This window comes from Orbicella faveolata, unplaced genomic scaffold (assembly GCF_042242905.1).
Source record: "Orbicella faveolata isolate gen_17 unplaced genomic scaffold, um_ofav_v1 contig_46, whole genome shotgun sequence".
In the NCBI taxonomy this organism is placed as follows: Eukaryota; Metazoa; Cnidaria; class Anthozoa; order Scleractinia; family Merulinidae; genus Orbicella; species Orbicella faveolata.
Window position 1 is genome coordinate 29,706,230 of NW_028301576.1, and position 18,709 is coordinate 29,724,938.

General features: G+C 39.1%; 1 pseudogene; it reads left to right on the forward strand.

The window, feature by feature from the left end:
• The first annotated feature begins 12,346 nt into the window (after window positions 1-12,346).
• Window positions 12,347-18,621, forward strand: LOC149099584 (uncharacterized; annotated as a pseudogene).
• The last annotated feature ends 88 nt before the right edge of the window (window positions 18,622-18,709 follow it).

Consider the following 18,709-nt stretch of genomic DNA (forward strand, 5'->3'; position numbering starts at 1 on the left):
TGAACACCGGACACCTATATTCACCTATTTGCCTGTTGGACAAGTAACTCTCAAATTTTGCTTGCCCGGGGCACTTCCCTGCTTGCCCAAGTTTTCAAACTCATTAATAATTCATGAACCCAAGAATGGAAGTCAAACTACAGACGTGTTTTAATGTAATAAAACCATCTCGACTGTAGTCCTCTTAGTGCTGATTACTTTCATGTTTACGCCATTATATTGTAATACTTCCACAACTTTTAACTTCTTCATTCCGCTTTTACGAAGTTGTATGGTTTGTAATTATTGACATGGATGAACACTGTTATAATCAGATTGAATTTTTGAACATAATAAAAAAATGTCATCAGGAATTAAATTTTGTCACACAGCATCTTTTGCCAGTGCCTCCCAGTTGAAGAAACAAAGTTTGCGAAGTTGTTGTTGTTGGTTCGTGTACTTACTTCCTAGTTCCTGTATTACACGCTGGGTATCTTCATTGTAACACACCTTTGAATCAATTTGTTCAATTCATTGAAGATCGCATTCGACTCCTTGAATGTTCACCTGCATCCTGTCTAGCTCCACGAAATCATTGTAAAGAAAAGCATGAGAAATTCATAACACACAGCTGAATTAACAACAAGTCGCCTTCCCACTTCAGTTTTGACACAGGCACAGTGTTAAATTTGAAAAGCTGGCGAGAGCATATTTTTTCATTTGGGTGAATGAAAAATGGTTCCAGTCGAGGGGAAACGTCTTAGTTTGAAAGAAACACTATTTTAAGTCATCTTCCAGTAACTGTGAAAGTGTTTTGATGACTTACTTATCCATTTCTTTTTAATATGATACTTTTCATTTCGTGCGGTGGTGCCCAAGTATGTTATCACTAGCAAACTTGCAGGTCTTGCCAAAAACAGAGATTTACCTGGATTTTAGCATCAAAAATACTGGCTTTGTTTTCGCGGTACAAATATGCAGCTTGTTTTCGTATACAATTTCTACAGCTTTAATATATCATTGTTGAGTTAAGTTTTGTACAGAGAAACTGGACAATGCTCACAGAAAATTGATAAAATTTTAAGAAATAAACACAGCGTTTTCATGCCCAACGTGGCTATTTTTAATCCTGGAAAGAAATTTGTCTGGGGCAGATTTTGATCACGTGCTAGGCAATCACTTCTGAGACGTGAGCGCACATCATGCAACCAACAAAACAACGCTATAAATTGTATTTTTCTTCAAGCTTCATCTAAACACTTGATTACCCTTGAGCCTAGCTGGCTGTCATCTGTTAAGCATATCCCACTGATCAACTGAAGGGTAAAATGTTCATTGTCTAATAACACCAAAACTGAATATTCAGAGAAATTAAAATAACAAGGAAGATAATTTAAGTTTCATAATACATCACATACATGTACATGTAACTCTGTAATATTTACATGAAATTGTTCTGTTGTGTAACAAATTATTATGAATTGACAGTCTCATTCCTGCCTCTGTTGTCCGTCATCTTGACAACTTCTACTAATTTCTTTGCAAAGCGATTTTGTCTGGGTTTGATTTGCTTTGATCTTATAGCACTGAATAATATCTCCAGTGAAAGATCAAAGGCTCCCTGAGCCAGCTCATGGACGAATAGTTGACTTTTGCCTCTGTGGCAAAACAAGTCTTTGTGCAAAACTATTCGTATGAAAATGCGTGTCACCTTTACATTCATTCTCTTGAAAATCAAGTCATTTTTCATGTGAAATGTTTTCCACAAGTATTTGTTCTAAAAAAAGAGGCAAACAGCAACTCTGAAGTGGAAGTATGCATATGAGCCAAGTGGCCCTTCAGGTCAGCACTTATCCCGGTTTCTGTAGCATGAAGTGACCAGGAGTATTTCTACTACCCCCAGATGGGATGCTAGTCAACCGTAGGGTTACCCAGCAATATTAAATTTGCCAGTACTTATTTATACACCAGAGTGGAAAGAGGCACCGTGAGAGTAAAGTGTCTTGCTCAAGAACACAATAAAATGTTCCCAGCCAGAGCTTGAGGCCAGACTCCTCGAAATAGGAAAGAAATACGAAAATCAAATAACAGGTTGTTTACACAGACAGCTCATAGATTTTAAAATGGATAATAAATAATTTTGATTGCAACTGGAACATTGTTATCATATTAACTTGTACATGATGTAGTGTCAAAGAATAACAACAGTCTGTTTCAAAATGAAATCACCATATTTACCAGTCAGTCCAAAATTGGAAATATAATTATGTATATGAGTCAGCACAACCCTCCAAGTTGTGACCATTTTAGTTGTCATGGCGACTAGAATTTTGGAGCTGGCGACTAAATTAGAACACAAGCCGCCAACTCGCCAGCTTGAGCGGACTATCATCCGGAGCGAAAAGAAAAACATTTTGAGCATTAAGAATTCACTTTGCAAAGCTAGTTGTTGTGGGATTTTAACCAACAGAAATGGAGACTGAATAAAATGAAATGTTACACGGTAAACAAAGATCAAGGAATTGCATTCAGTTGAGCTTGGGACGCAACGAAATTTGTTCCACTCGACTGAACTTTGGCACGTGACAATTTTACCTGGAAGCGTGAGACAACGCAAGCAATCCGGTCATTTGCCATCGAAAAGAAGAGGAATTGTAAAAGCTTAGAAAGCTCGACGGTGACAGGATCCACAATATATTTGAGAAACATCCAGATGTATTTGAGAAACGTATTTTGTTTCAGTGGACACGAAAATACTTGACTTTACAGCAAACTTGATAACACAAGCATGGGGGATTCTATAAATAAAAAAAACTGTGATGAAAAGCGGCTCGCAGTTGTAAATAAATTTCACTTGTGTGAACAAACCTGGGTTTATTTTTAAATTGTCAAAGATTTCATCAATAAAAATTATACATCTTAGTGATTGCCCTAAAACTTGTGAAAGTATTTTCGCATTGAGTATTCACGTTCCACAGTTCGCATATTAAATTCAAAACGACAAACAATTTGAGCGTGAACTTTTCTGTCCATTTCAATACAGTCTTTAATTTTCAGATGAAGTTTTACATCGTTTGCTTATTCAAGCAGAAAATGAGGTTGAACATTTAAAAAAGATCATAAGCGATAAGGTAAAAATAGTGTTCACTTCATGGTCTCGGCAAGAATTTGATGGTGCCGTGATAAACATTGGAAAACTTTCCGCCATTCAGCTGCGAATGAGGCTATCTTATTTTAACTTGGTATAATCTGTGTTGTTTGCACTGCTCCTGTTGTGTGAATTATAAATGATATACACAAATATTTCAGTGTTTTGTAAAGCGACTTTTTTTCTTTATTTTCATTTTCATTTGATCATCAATCATTCCAATAAAAGCATATTTGAATCAACATTAGGTAGTTCTTTCACTGAACAGGACTTCAATTTACTTGGTGGCTCAAGGAAAATGTAATTAATAATACAGTTAGATAATAATAAGATTATTTATTATTAATTAATTATTGATTTATGCATATATTTTGGCGACTAAAATTTTTCACTGGCAACCAAACCTGAACAGTCAGTGGCCAAATGGCCACTAAGGAAAAAAGTTAACTTGGAGGGTTGTAGCAGTGCATTTTGGGTCGAGGTAAATTGGTTATGGTCCTTGTTCAGTTAACATTATGAAACAGCTGACAGTATAACAATGATTACTGTTATGCAAAAATTACAATACATGATTTTGAGAATTATCTTCGACAATCAACTTGAGAATGCTAGGACTGTCAAGAGTATTTTGACCAATTTCACTTAAGTGAAACATGGATATTGGCAAAATCTTGTTTACTTTAAGCTAAGTCAAACATAAACAATTTGATTGTAGCTTGCGGGTAAACAGGAAATCTATAACAAAAAATAAGTATTTCCTTCAATATTATAAGAATGATTTCAGACAGTTTTGTTTCAATCATGAACTTGAAGTGAAGGTAATGTTGTTATTTACAATTTATAAGGTTTTTTTCCAAGAATGTTTTGAGGGCAGATTTAAAAGATGAAAGAGATGTTGTATTTAACAGAATCCGGTAGACTGTTCCATAATATAGGTGTGGAGAAAGAAAAGGCACGTTCACCGTATGTCACAGAGTTCACAGTACGGACAGTGAAAAGAAAAGCGAACGAAAAGCAGTATGTTAATATAAGCTTAGTGTTTTGACTAGAGTTTGCTGGATTCCGTTATTGACACGATGGGAAGTCGATTTATGTAAATTTAAGCTCCATACTGTGAAATTACAATTCTGAATTACCAGCAGTTATACTTACATTAGTAACTTCGACTAAAAATTGCTCCTCTACGTCTTCATCGCCTTCCAAAATGCCTAAAATTTCCTCAAAATCATCTCCCCACAAGAACAGATCATCCACACTGTCCGCCATCTTGAATGAACTTGTGCGCGGTCAGAGTCATGTGACAGACCTGTTCAACATCAGAGACCGCTCTATTGTTTTGCCCTTTGAAGTTTGCCAGCTTTCATAACCAGTCCCCTCTACTAACTATGATTCAACATAGTGTCACTAGGAATATCCAGGTTAAGCTATTTGCAAGCTGGGAAAAGTACAAGAACAACGAAAAGACTGCCGCCCAACTACTCAAGACTTGTTCTTGGCTTAACAGACCAGCTCATGCAAACTAGAATTTCTCTGTAAATAGGCTAAATTGGTTTCAGATAAATATAGGTTTCAATCAGGTTTTGTAAATAGGTTTCATAGGTTTTTTGTGCTTGTAAATATTTGATACTATATATTGTAATAAAATTGCTGTTGTTATTTACTTACTGACAATTTCCATCATATCACTACCTGGGAATCTGCCACATTCTCACATTCTGCACTCTAGGCAGCTGATTTTATTAGAAAGAAGGCGGTGGATTTCACTCACAGGCTGCTTTTCAGACCACAATATGTTCCTTTCGCTCTCCGAGCAAGCTGAAAAGAAAGTATTCGTGGAAACAGCAAAATATACACACTTCATTAAATTACCCAAGTTTTTGTCGTAAAGAACACAGAAAACAGTCCACCTGACGACACCAAGATTAAAGGGTTTTACTAGTATAGTTAAAAAATAAAATAAAATAACATGACAATAACTGTAGGACGTGAACTTCAAAGTTGTCTCTGACTACCTAGCGCTATGCAGTTCTTTGAGAACGCCAAATATGGTCTGACAATGCATACTTTGCTTTTCATTTATCCTTCGACATTTTGTATATCGACGGTTTGCATTTCAATATATATAAACATGGAACATGCAAACAACAGCTCCCGTCGCCGATTCAGAAAATATATTGATCGCTGAGTTTTAAGTGTAAACATGCAAGGCTATCAACTTCGCTGTTCTGAATCCCTGTGCGCCTGTATTCATCATACTCTGTTTTTGAGGAAGAGCGTGAATACTGTACAAACAATTGGTTCGAATTTCCACAGGTTCACTATTTGTAACCTGAAAATCATAAAATAAACCCTCCACGTGATGTAAGAGTACAAAATGTTTTACAAATCAGCTAAGAAAGCGGTAACGCGCGCATTATTTCAACCGTCGCTAGCTTGTTTGCTAAGCTTGTCGCACCTCATTCCACGTGGCTTTTTCCTTCACCTGGCCTCCAGCAACACGAGCACACAACAACGTAGAATTTCCCGAACAACTTTCCAGCATGAATGAAGTTTGAATAAAACAGTTAACTTACCCAAAATTGTATACATTCAGTATACACTCCCCCAGTCCAACTTGTTACTGCCCTTTTCCTGTGGCTTGCCCCGCACAGCTGATGTGATGCTCAGTAACCACGCCTGTTTATACTCAACCCCTTGGCCGGTGGAGCTTGGGCACAGGGAACCCGACGTCAGATTTTCATGCGTCTCTCCTGTTATCGATCATGAATTTCCTAATAACATTGTCAAAGTACCTTTGGATCCACGAGGCGATAACATATTTTACGATAACTGTAGAAATTCTAGTTTATGGGCTAATTGTCGTTGTCAATGAGCGTCCAGACATGCGATACGTCAACAAGCGAGAGCAGACAATTTAAGGCCGCGGTAAACATGAATTTAAGTGAAATTTTAGGAAGTTTAAAGAGGAATTTAAAGCGGAGAAAAAGGTTATGGAGCACCACCAGACAGTTGAACGCCCCCGAAAGGGCACCCCAGGTTGGTGGACAACTGTTTGGTGTACGTCTACCAATTTTTAACGCCAAATTCTAATTTTCAAACAAGACCAATTCTTCAAAACTTCCTATTTCCATAAATTTTACTAAACCTTTGAGAAAAACTATTTATCTCCAAATGTAACTAAAAATCACCCAGAAATTTACAAAACAGCCCAAAACATAGATATGTGGGGTGAGCAGAGAGATTCTTGACTGCTTGAAACGTGAACGAGATATTTGCATTAAAACCATAACAAAATACGGCCTTCGTGTAGACCCCCTCCTTAACAATTTGTTTTCCTAATTGACGTCAGATTTTCATGCGTCTGTCCTGTTATCGACAGTGCGTTTCGTCACAACATTGTCAAAGTAGTCTGCGAATCGAGTCTGCTATTCCCTCCTGGACGGGTGTCTAGAAAACCCGAATAGCGAATAGTCGCGAACAGCGAATAGTCGCCAATAGCGAATAGCGAATAGCGAATAGTACAAATAGTGCGAATAGTGGCGAATAGTGGCGAATAGTGGCGAATAGTGGCGACAAGTGACGAAATGACGGAAATTTGGTACCCAGTACTTCCTGGTCAACCTCGCTGCAACTTGGGATGGGATTTTCCCGCCAAAAAGCAGAGATGCTTATCAGTAAATATGTCGGCGAAGTCGGGGAAGGACAGATTGAGCCCAGAGAAAAAAAAAAAAAAAAGGTAATAAATTCACTGAAATTATGTTGCTTATTTGGGTAATTAATTAACGCAACGGTTATCAGAGCAGCTCCTTTGTGTCTTTAATCACAAACCACTTGCCTCGCATTTTTATGTAATTCCTTGTTACAGAACGTGTTTCGCCGGTTCGGATAGGGTGTCTGGAAAACCCGAATTAATAGCGAATAGCGAATAGTCGCGAATAGCGAACAGCGAATAGTCCCGAATAGCGAATAGCGAATAGTGCGAATAGTGGTGAACAGTCTCGAATAGTGGCGAATAGCGGCAAATAGTGGCAAATCGTAGCAAATAGGGTACCTAGTATCTCGCAGTCAACCTCGCAGCAGCGTAGGATGGGATTTTCCCGCTAAAAGACACAGGCGCTTATAGGACAAAAGGTGTTTCTAAACGTAATTTCTTCTGTTTCAACCGCTGCAAAAGCGTAAATACGTCTTTGTTGGGTTATCCTTGTGTTTTCTGTTTTCTTAATGTCGGCGATGGACAGCCCTAGCTTGAGTCCGGAGAAGAAAAGGTAATAAATTCACTGAAATTCTATTGCTTATTTGGATAATTACTTGATGCAGGATATTAGATCTAAACCGGTGACTATTGGCGATTATTCAGTCACTATTCGCCACTTTTCGCGACTGTTCGCCACTATTCGCACAATTCTAGACTATTCGCACTATTCGGGACTATTCGCTATTCGCTATTCGCAACTATTCGCTATTCGCTTTTCGGGTTTTCCAGACACCCGGTTCGGATACTAGCTCAGATGAGGATGATGAAATGTGAGTATCTAAAGTTTATGTTCGGGCGACATTGTGCGAGGAGATAATCATGGGCTTGATGTATCAATGAAAGTGATTTATATTTTTACATTTTGACTTTTGTTCTGCTTTAGAGTGTTTGTAAAAGCATACACGAAACTCTCTTCCGACGACAGGTGAGCATATAATTTGCTTTGATTACGTACCAGATTGTTCTGTACGAGGCGGTGAATTTTGTAGAGCCAACTCAATTATGCTTTTAGAAGTGGAAAACTTGAAACTTTAGATTTGAGTTAATGCTTTCGAAATTTGTGTTCGATAATATTTCTTTCCTGGTGTTGACTTTTTGGGTGGATTGCGTGTTTTCCCATAACATAACATGTAAGATTCCTAACAAATTAAATCAAATCATTCGAACTTTGATGTTAGTACTTTACTTGACTTTACTTGACTTTACTTTAGTCATTCTCAACAGAAATACATACATATTCATATATATAAAGCTGAGGGGGAAAGCCAAAAACAGGAACAAGTTCCCTTACAAATGTCCACCCAAACCACAAAAGAAAAAAAATAAATAAATATAAATATAATAGTAATAAAAATAAAACCGGTAATTATAATAATAATAATAATAATAATAATAATAAATAATAATAATAGTAATAATAATAATAATGATAATAGAAGAAAGATTATGTTAATTTAGCATCTAATTGATAAAAATACGTCTTGCAAAGTCGTTTGAAGTAGTGACAGTAAATTGAGAAACATCGCCGGTTTATGTAAGCTGCAACTGGTTTTATCGTGTTACTTTCTTGACGATAGCGCGTTAGATTCAGCGCCTTTTCCCGAGTACCTTTCTCCACTTTTCAGTGCATCAAACGAGATAATGGCATTATTGTGATTGGCTTTATGAGAGCCTGAGGGATAAAGAAATAAAACGATCATAACAAATGGAGTGACGCAGTAGACAACCCGAAGGGGTATTACACAGTCCAAGAAAGATAGAATGCGACTGTTGTGTAGAATTTATTTATGTAACTGAAGACGTTGTTATTTTGGCAATGCTAAAACAAGCCTGTGATCAGAGTCTGACCGCGGCTGGAGGGGCCGAGAAGAAATTGGGTGAGAGTGAAGTGGCCGAGGGGGGAATGGGGCGAGGGTGTGAGCGTCTCTCTCCCCTCCTTTCTTCTCTTCTTCTCTCCCGTACTAGACTAAAGAGCGTCTTTGCAAGCTATGCTAAAACTGACTGAATTGCATCCCGTCCTTCTTCTTCTTAAAATCCTCGCCAGGACAGATTGCAAGGGCTGGTGCTTTTTTTTTTTTCAAAGTGGGGGGGGGGGGGTAGGGTGGGGGTAGGGGGAGTGTTATGCTGCACTGAATCTAGGGTTTCCACGCCTATTTCGCATATGTAGTGAGCATGGTGGGCGAAGCAAGCCTATAAAATATTAGCATAGATGATTTAAATAACATGCATAAACATAAATTACATTATTGTAGTCTTTCTGCTAATCAGAAATAATGTCTTTAAGATGCGGTGTGGATAAGGAGTTGCAAGGGAGGATGAGGTCACGGGCACCCCTCACCCTACCACCACCCATAAAATACAAGCCCGGATAAAGCTTCGTGAAATTTAGGTGGCAACAAAAAGATATGGTTATAATCGCATTTGATTTTGAGGAGATGCTGTTCAAAATGATCTGCTACATTCGTTTATTCCCCTCCCGTCCTCAAGAGATAGGCTTGGTTCTGTATGCAAGGGCACAACAGAGGGGAATAATTTAAGGAGCCATGATTTTTTCAACCAAAACCCGTCTCTTGATTGTTGCAGCTTTAACAGTCTGAATGAGTAATTATATTCAACAATTAGATTATGAGCTCGAGATTTCTATCGCGCGATGGTTGACGAGGGCACCCGAGTCAACTATCACGCATAGAAATAGAGAGCGAATAGTCTAATTGTTTTAGTTTAAATCTACTAGTCATTCAAATTTTACCAGAATCCTCTTCGGACAGTTCGAAAACACAAAGAAGCGGGCGTCAGTTTGTTTACAAGCCTACGCTGCTACGCTACTATCTACAACAGAATAGATAGTGAGTGGAGTAGCCAATCAGCGAACGACATTCGTGATAGAACGCTAGTAGATCTAAATTTTACTAAAAAGCTAGGGGTAGTGTAAACGACTAATAGTAGGTGAACATTTGTTAATGTTTCAGTTTTTTATTGGCACATGTGTGATACTATTAGCGTTGTTTTAAGATGGCTATAAATCAGAAGAAAGTTTCCAACCGTCTTCGTTGTTGTTATTGCTGTGTTTTTTGCTTAACTTACCTTGTTCCGCTAGCAACACGGGTACTCTAGGGTGAAAGACAAACACAAGAAAATAGAGCCTAAGAGAAAACACAGCTAAGGGCCAAATTCGAACTAACGCATTCTTACAGTGCCCTGTTTGTCTATATTACCCACTACACGATTGTTTCCACGTGGGGTACCAAGGAAGAAAGGTGGCTTAAATGTTCAAGAGTAATTTTCCGTTGTCGTAATGAAAAGTTCCTGATATAGGTTGTTTTTGGGTCTCGAAGCTAACAACCGGCTACATGAATTGTACAGGATATTTCTTGTATTTTATTTTAATTCACTTTTATTAGAACTCAGAGAAGCCATGTTTGGTGGGGTTGTCGTTCGTAGTAGAAACGTAATAGAATTAGTCGCGCACAGGCAAATTCGATGGACCGATCGGCGTGGCACCTATCAAATATTCATGGCACGATATTAGCGCTAATTGGGGACAATGTAATCCAGTAATTGCTACAACTTTTATCCTTGGCAGAACCCGAGCCAACCTTTCTACATGATGACACCAAATGGCCAATATTCGAGAGCAGAATCAGCGCCTACCCACACGTGGAGGCCTTGAAGATCCTTCTGAGACAATCATCGATGTCAAAGGAGCAACTGTGTTTCTCCGTGCCATTTAAATGTAGAAACAACTACACATTTCTGGTAGATACGTCATCCTTGAAAGATGAGAAAGATTTGATAGCTGTAGATGGCAATGGGAAGTGGCTGTGGAGTGGACGTACATACTGCTACTATGAAGTGCACCGTTTAGAAGGAGACATTAAAGCCAAGTATCTTCCAAAAAAGGTTGATGCTATTACAACATACACCCTGAGACGCACCTACTGGAGAGTAGAAAATATTTCAGGCTCATGGTTTCGTCGTGTAGTCACCAAGATAGAGCACGATTCCCTCGAGTTCCCAGTAGCAATTTTGCAGTACTTCTTCGAAAACGGCGAAGAAGAGAAGCTAAAACTTGCGCCCCATGGAAACAGAAAAGATGATAGCCAACCATGCTTCAGAACAGCATCTAGCGCGATGAAAGATGTGTCAGAGAGATCAAAGCTCCAGAAACCAAAGAAAGTAGAACACGACATGTGGAAAGAACAAGAAGGTATGGCTTGGGTAGAAAACAGGAGTGAAGTTCCAAGAAATAGACAGCAGATCTATGACATTAAACGTCGCAATGCTGCAGCCTCTCACTGTTCAATAGATGGCGTAACATCTGGAAGTGAGGTGTATGACATCATTGCCCTTTTCAACGAACATCAGCGACGAAAAGACAAGGATTTCATCAGGGATTACAAGTTGGCTCCATTTGGTGTTGTTCTCGCTTCAGAAAAACAGCTGATTGGCATTGTTCGACTCTGCACGAATCCTGACCAAATTAGCATACTTGGAGTAGATTCCACTTTCAATATTGGTAAGTTCGATGTCACCCACACGACGTACAGGCATCTTCTTCTGGAAACGAGGAAAGCGGACGATACTGGAAACCGCACGTCACCTTTGTTCATTGGTCCAGCACTGATCCGTGCAATGAAAGATGAATACACTTACCAATATTTTTTCTCAACCCTGGTAGCTTTAGAAGAGCAACTGAAGAATGTACTTTCCTTTGACACAGACGGAGAACAGGCACCCATCGACGCAGCCACCAAGAACTTTGAGTATGCAACTGGTTGCGTTGTTTCCTGCATGCCATAGACAACATAAAACGTTACCTTCGGGAAAATGGTTTGCAGGCTATTGAGAAAGATGTCATAGCTGATATCTTTGGGAAGCGCGAAGACCCAAGTTATCAGACGGGCTTGGCTAGTTCCACGGATGATGAAGACCTCGACCTGAAACTTGAATCTTGCATCGACAAGTGGGCAACACTTGAAATGTCAGTAACCAACTCAGCAACTAAGGCTATCTTTCCAGAGTGCTTCAAGAAGAATTACGCAGATGTTGTTAAGAAATCCATGCTAGCTTCGACCAGACGATGCGCAGGCCTGGGAGGACAGCCAACTTCTTGGTACACGAACAACGATCCCGAATCCATCCTTCACAAAGTGAAAGATGACAAGCGAAATCAAAAGAAGAATTTGACTATTCCAGACTTCATCTTGCACCTTGAACAAGAGGTTGTCGTGCAATACCATCAGGAAGAATTAGCAGCTATCAGAAGAGGAGAGTATCGCTTGTGCGAACAGTACAAATTCCTGGAAATCGAGGAAGACGTTTGGTTTGCCATGTCTCCAGAAAGACGACAACGCCACTTGGAACGTCTAAGACGTACTGCTGTAAAGGCCCTTTCAGTATCGTGTAAAACAATAAAAATGCAAGCAAGATATAAATTCCCAACCATATTCATTAGTTGTGATAATGGGTAAAAAATTAATGGTAATGTTTTGAGAAATAGGTGTTGGGTCATTCGAAATGTAATATTGGAATATTTTAGGTGTTTAAAAAAATGTTGCCTTTTCTTACCGTTGTTGATGTGTACGCAGGTGCTGCGTTTCCTAGGAACTACTTCTTCAGTGAAATGTGTAAATTACTTGACCGTTGTTAAACTGGAAATGGTGCCATGTAATCTAACTATTTTGAAAATGTAGTGTCTACTTCAATAATTTGTAGTCGATTCTTGGTAGGATACCTTGGTACATTCATGTTCTGCGAGCACCGTTGCTGCACTGCATGTTTTCGGTTTAGCTGCGTTGTCCAGCAACTCGTTTGTTTACTTGCGGGTGTCGATCGAGAAAATGAAGTAAAAATTGAAATCTGGATTTTGGAAGCGCTCTTTTTGGAATTAGTCGCGTTAGACTCCTTAACTTATTTTCAGTCTCCCGTCCAATTTTTCAGTCAAACCTTGCCCTTTTTACTGGCCTTTTCAAGGAGTTTGATAACGATGTTTAAATTAATTTATTCCTAATTCACACTTCTACCCAAATAAAGAAAAGATTCTTAACAATAGCAGCGGCACCTCATTAAAGGATGTTTGTACCAAGAGCACGTCCAGTTAATGAGATGGATAGTTTTAACTGGAAATCCCGCCCACGAAGCTGGGAGTTTGCAAACCTATTTCTTGTAATACTTATGGTGTATGAAATATTTAACAACAACTTTTATCTTTTAACTTAGTGCTATCCTAAACTTTTAATCGGTAAGAACGAAGATTGTAACTTTTATATTGCTCACGTTACCTTATTTAGGTCAGCCACTTAAGAATAGTCGGTTAAAATCAAGGTAGAAAACGTTTTAGTCAACCTCCATAACCTCGAAGGAAAATATGCTAAGTAGCTTGGTGCGCAGTCGCAATAGAACCTTATTTGAACTGCGCATGACATTACGTTAGCCTAATTGACAGATTGACATTGATTTGATGGATGACGTGGTTGTCCCTTTAAAAGGAACGTGACGAGTTAGCTCCTAGTAGTTGTAGTAATTGCTGTAACCAGTCAAGAGCAACAAGTAAGAGAACGTTGTGAGTATTGTACCCAGGTCATCAATAGAGGAAATAAAAAGAGAAGCAACCAAACAAAGAGTGTTGGAGTGATCAGCTAATTTCCCCAAAGGTCGCTTCAACAAGCTGGTGGAGTTCCGGTTTCGGTGCCCGACGGCCTGGATTTTGTGTTGAAAATCCGATCAGTGGATGACTGGACGTGGCTATGGCTAATGTTTTAACCGGACCATTCCGGTTATCAAATGCTCGGCCGTGGATGTTGTAGGTAACATCATCATCATATGCAGACGGTGGATTAAACGCCAACAGCAACGTTTACAGGCGCTGTCAAAAAGGGAGCTAACACAAAAACTAAACAGAACTGAACATTGAGGGTTAAGTCCCAAGAAATAGAAGCCGACACGTGCGTGTCTTTCTTTTACGGAGTTACTTCCAGAACTAAAAGAGGCAGGACAAGCTGAGTCAAGCCAAGTCAGGCCAGCATAAACCAAGTCAAGCCAGGACAAGCCAGGAAATCAACCCGCTAGATGGAACGTAAGACTTACTGATGCTGCGTACTCATTATTTCCTTTTTCGTAACCTTTTCTAGCACCCTATGTTAGTTTTAAATAATATATTTGTTAGTACTTACGTACTTGTGCTACTGTTCGTTGTGGTGATTCAATTCTGTTATCTTTAAGTTAAAAGTTTGCACCGACATTTAATTGGGATTGATAGGAATAGTGGTCGTTGCAATTTATGCCACCTAAGCCTAAAGCCTCTAAAAAGATCGTTACGCGTTCTCAAACACATCAGGCACAGCTGATTGAAACACACAAAGAAAGTAATATTTGTGTTTGTCCTGCATCCAGTGTCATGAATGTTGACCAAAAAGAAGAATTTAAAGCCTTGTTTGCCACTTTTCTGACGACAATAAAAGGCGATCTAGAAAAAGAAGCGGAAACGACACGCACAAAATTAGATTCTCTACAAAATAAAATTGACCAAAAAGCAAGTACTCATGGCTTGAAGCCAGAAATTTTTGATGGAAATCCTGTAGCGGACGCGTCAGTATGGTTGGACAATTTTCGTCGCATAGCCAAATTAAATAATTGGTCGGAGGAGTTACAACTTAATGCTTTTCCACTCTATTTGCGGGGCATTGCGCACGCCTGGTTTCTCACATTAGCTGAGGAAACTATGGGCACTTTAACTGCTCTTTTTGATGCGTTTCGCGCACGTTTTGCCTCTGGCCCGCAGGATTGGATTTTAAGCCAACAGTTAAGTGCGCGTAAACACGCTCCAAACGAGCCCATCGATTATTACATTACTGATATTACGCGGCTATGCAAACGATTAGAATTGTCTGACGTAGAAACAGTGAGATATTTTATCGAAGGATTACAGGGCGACCTTCAAGCCTATGTGTCACTAGGCAGGCCAAAGACGTTTCAGGAGGCCGAGTCCCTAGCGCGTATGAAGGACTTAGTTAATCGCCGCCAGGGTGCTACAGATACTCAATCCGTGTTAACGAAAATGCAAACCATGTTTACTAAATTCCTGGAGCAATCTTCTAGTAACAGTAAGGTGATAGCTGCCGCGGCACCAGCTCCAAATACATCAGATGCTGATAAGAAATTAGAAGACTTGTCCAATCAGGTTAAACAAATTTTAAAGCAACAGCAGCGGCACACTCAGCAAATGCACGCTAGTTATGCGGTTGCTGCTTATGATCAGGCTCCGGGGACATCACGCCCTTTCGAACCCCGCAGTTGGCAGGGACAGCAAAATAGCCAGGTTGACCAGTTACAACGGCAGGTCAACCGCTTAGAGACTGAATTGATACGGTATCAGAATCCGCGCCATTCCGCCAATCACTCATATGACCGATCTTACAGAGGGTGGAATGATGAATGTAGTAATGAATTCCGTAGTCCCCCCCTTCAACACTCGACGCTCTATTCTAGCCATAGACGCCCCACCAAATTCCAACCAGGGAAACGCCTAAGGACTCTTGTTGGTACCCCAAGAGTCCGTTTTGGCAGAACAAAATTATGTAAATATTATAGACAAAGTTTTCGAAGAGCAACTAGAGACAACAATCACGTCAGTTGTAAGCCCAGAAAATGTTTTACTACTATAGATAGCAGATTCTCTTCACGACATTCGGTTGCTCGACATAACGTTTCTACTTGTAAAACAGGTGTAAATAGTATTGATGATATTCGCACAGAATCGCCAATTGTAAATAGTCACAATCGCCCTGATGATAGTTTTTCGGACTCGCCTATTTCGGATATCGTGGTAATCCCAGGACCACCATATCCTACTAAAAATAGCGTGTCTGAAACACAGTCTAGGGAATCTTTATGTCCGCTTTCTTCGGCGACGAAAAATAGTAATCACGATGTAACTTTTGATAATACATGTCGAGAAAATACAGTTACCAAATTGAACTAGAGTTCTCAACATACGAGATGCAATAAAAGAAAGGTTAACAGAAATACAAATGTGAAAACGCGCAAATATCGTTTATCAGAAATTGAAAATAAAATGGAGACTGGTAACGTCCATATTAATATTACCGAGAGAATACCGCAAAATGAGACAGTTTTCTCACTCAGCGATGACGCCGCACTAGGCGTTAACAAAATGTCAATTTGTCCCGGTGGAGACATTAACGCTGGCGTTACTGTGACCATTGATGAACATAATAGTACCTACGTAGATGACCTAAAAAGGACACAATTACACCTCAAAGGTGTTATCACCACAAACAGTGATGAAACCATAGGAAAACGAAAACGCATTGAAGAAGTTATCAATACAAGAAATCATAATATATCGTCAGTCAAATTAAAACCAGTTTTAAAACAGAAAAGAAGTTACCCGATTTTACGAGAAGAGATTAACGAGAAAATATTTCACACAGAAATGGAAGACGCTCAAAAGCAAAATGAACAAAGCATTGTGAGTAAACAACCCTTGTACAACCCTGATCAAGTTGTACAACAGGTTTTACCAAATTCTGACTTACGCAGTCAGACCACTTCAGGTATTTTCAGGACTAGGAATTTAGATTCGGAAGCCATACGCAATGTGCACACAAAGAAAAGCGAAACTCTTTCGTATTCACGGGAAGTTACCACTGACTCTCGTCTCTTTGTCTTGCCCGGCCAAGCAAGCCAAGAGGACTTAATTCACGACAACGCATGTGAAACAGAGCAAATTGCCAGTTCCAAACATGATGCAACAAGCACCACATTTGAGTCAGCTAAAGATTTTCCTAAATTGCCAACTTACGAAGAAGCAGTAACCTTTCCTAGTTTAACAGAATATCTGACCAATAATCCTATGACGGAAGAAATAAGGAAAATTTTGAATTTCGCAAGGCACAGCCCTCCAGAGGAAGCAATTACTACTGTTTGTAAGGCCAATACACCTCCCTACACATTCTTCATGCCAAAACAACGTAAACCACCCGATAAATCAGAAATTCCGTCTTGTATTACTAGAATGAGCCATTGACGCGCATTGGTTCTTTATAACAACCAATCATTCACGAACACAAAGAAACATAAGCTAAACCAAAAATAAAAGAAAACAAACAAACAAACAACAAACAATTTTGTTAAATATTTCATTAAGTTACTTAACGGGGTTTGACACGAATATTGCTAACTTTTTGTCTGTTGACTCAGCAGTAAGAAACTCAACTAGGTTTCATCTTCTGTTTACACTTAATATTACAATTAAAATTTTATGTGAGCATTTTTGAACACTGTTATTCCTATCAACCCTTCGCTTATACGATTTTCTTTTAACGCCGTATGTCCACATAAATTTTACTTGAAGGTTATACATTATTCAACTATAGTTTTGGGTTCGTGCAGATATATATATGCCTCCATTTTTCTTGTTATGGTATTGTCATGTTATCTTGCTTGCATTCTGTTAACTCACTGTGAGCTAGGGACTAGCTCAATCTAAGTGGGGAGAATATGTAAAACAATAAAAATGCAAGCAAGATATAAATTCCCAACCATATTCATTAGTTGTGATAATGGGTAAAAAATTAATGGTAATGTTTTGAGAAATAGGTGTTGGGTCATTCGAAATGTAATATTGGAATATTTTAGGTGTTTAAAAAAATGTTGCCTTTTCTTACCGTTGTTGATGTGTACGCAGGTGCTGCGTTTCCTAGGAACTACTTCTTCAGTGAAATGTGTAAATTACTTGACCGTTGTTAAACTGGAAATGGTGCCATGTAATCTAACTATTTTGAAAATGTAGTGTCTACTTCAATAATTTGTAGTCGATTCTTGGTAGGATACCTTGGTACATTCATGTTCTGCGAGCACCGTTGCTGCACTGCATGTTTTCGGTTTAGCTGCGTTGTCCAGCAACTCGTTTGTTTACTTGCGGGTGTCGATCGAGAAAATGAAGTAAAAATTGAAATCTGGATTTTGGAAGCGCTCTTTTTGGAATTAGTCGCGTTAGACTCCTTAACTTATTTTCAGTCTCCCGTCCAATTTTTCAGTCAAACCTTGCCCTTTTTACTGGCCTTTTCAAGGAGTTTGATAACGATGTTTAAATTAATTTATTCCTAATTCACACTTCTACCCAAATAAAGAAAAGATTCTTAACAATAGCAGCGGCACCTCATTAAAGGATGTTTGTACCAAGAGCACGTCCAGTTAATGAGATGGATAGTTTTAACTGGAAATCCCGCCCACGAAGCTGGGAGTTTGCAAACCTATTTCTTGTAATACTTATGGTGTATGAAATATTTAACAACAACTTTTATCTTTTAACTTAGTGCTATCCTAAACTTTTAATCGGTAAGAACGAAGATTGTAACTTTTATATTGCTCACGTTACCTTATTTAGGTCAGCCACTTAAGAATAGTCGGTTAAAATCAAGGTAGAAAACGTTTTAGTCAACCTCCATAACCTCGAAGGAAAATATGCTAAGTAGCTTGGTGCGCAGTCGCAATAGAACCTTATTTGAACTGCGCATGACATTACGTTAGCCTAATTGACAGATTGACATTGATTTGATGGATGACGTGGTTGTCCCTTTAAAAGGAACGTGACGAGTTAGCTCCTAGTAGTTGTAGTAATTGCTGTAACCAGTCAAGAGCAACAAGTAAGAGAACGTTGTGAGTATTGTACCCAGGTCATCAATAGAGGAAATAAAAAGAGAAGCAACCAAACAAAGAGTGTTGGAGTGATCAGCTAATTTCCCCAAAGGTCGCTTCAACAAGCTGGTGGAGTTCCGGTTTCGGTGCCCGACGGCCTGGATTTT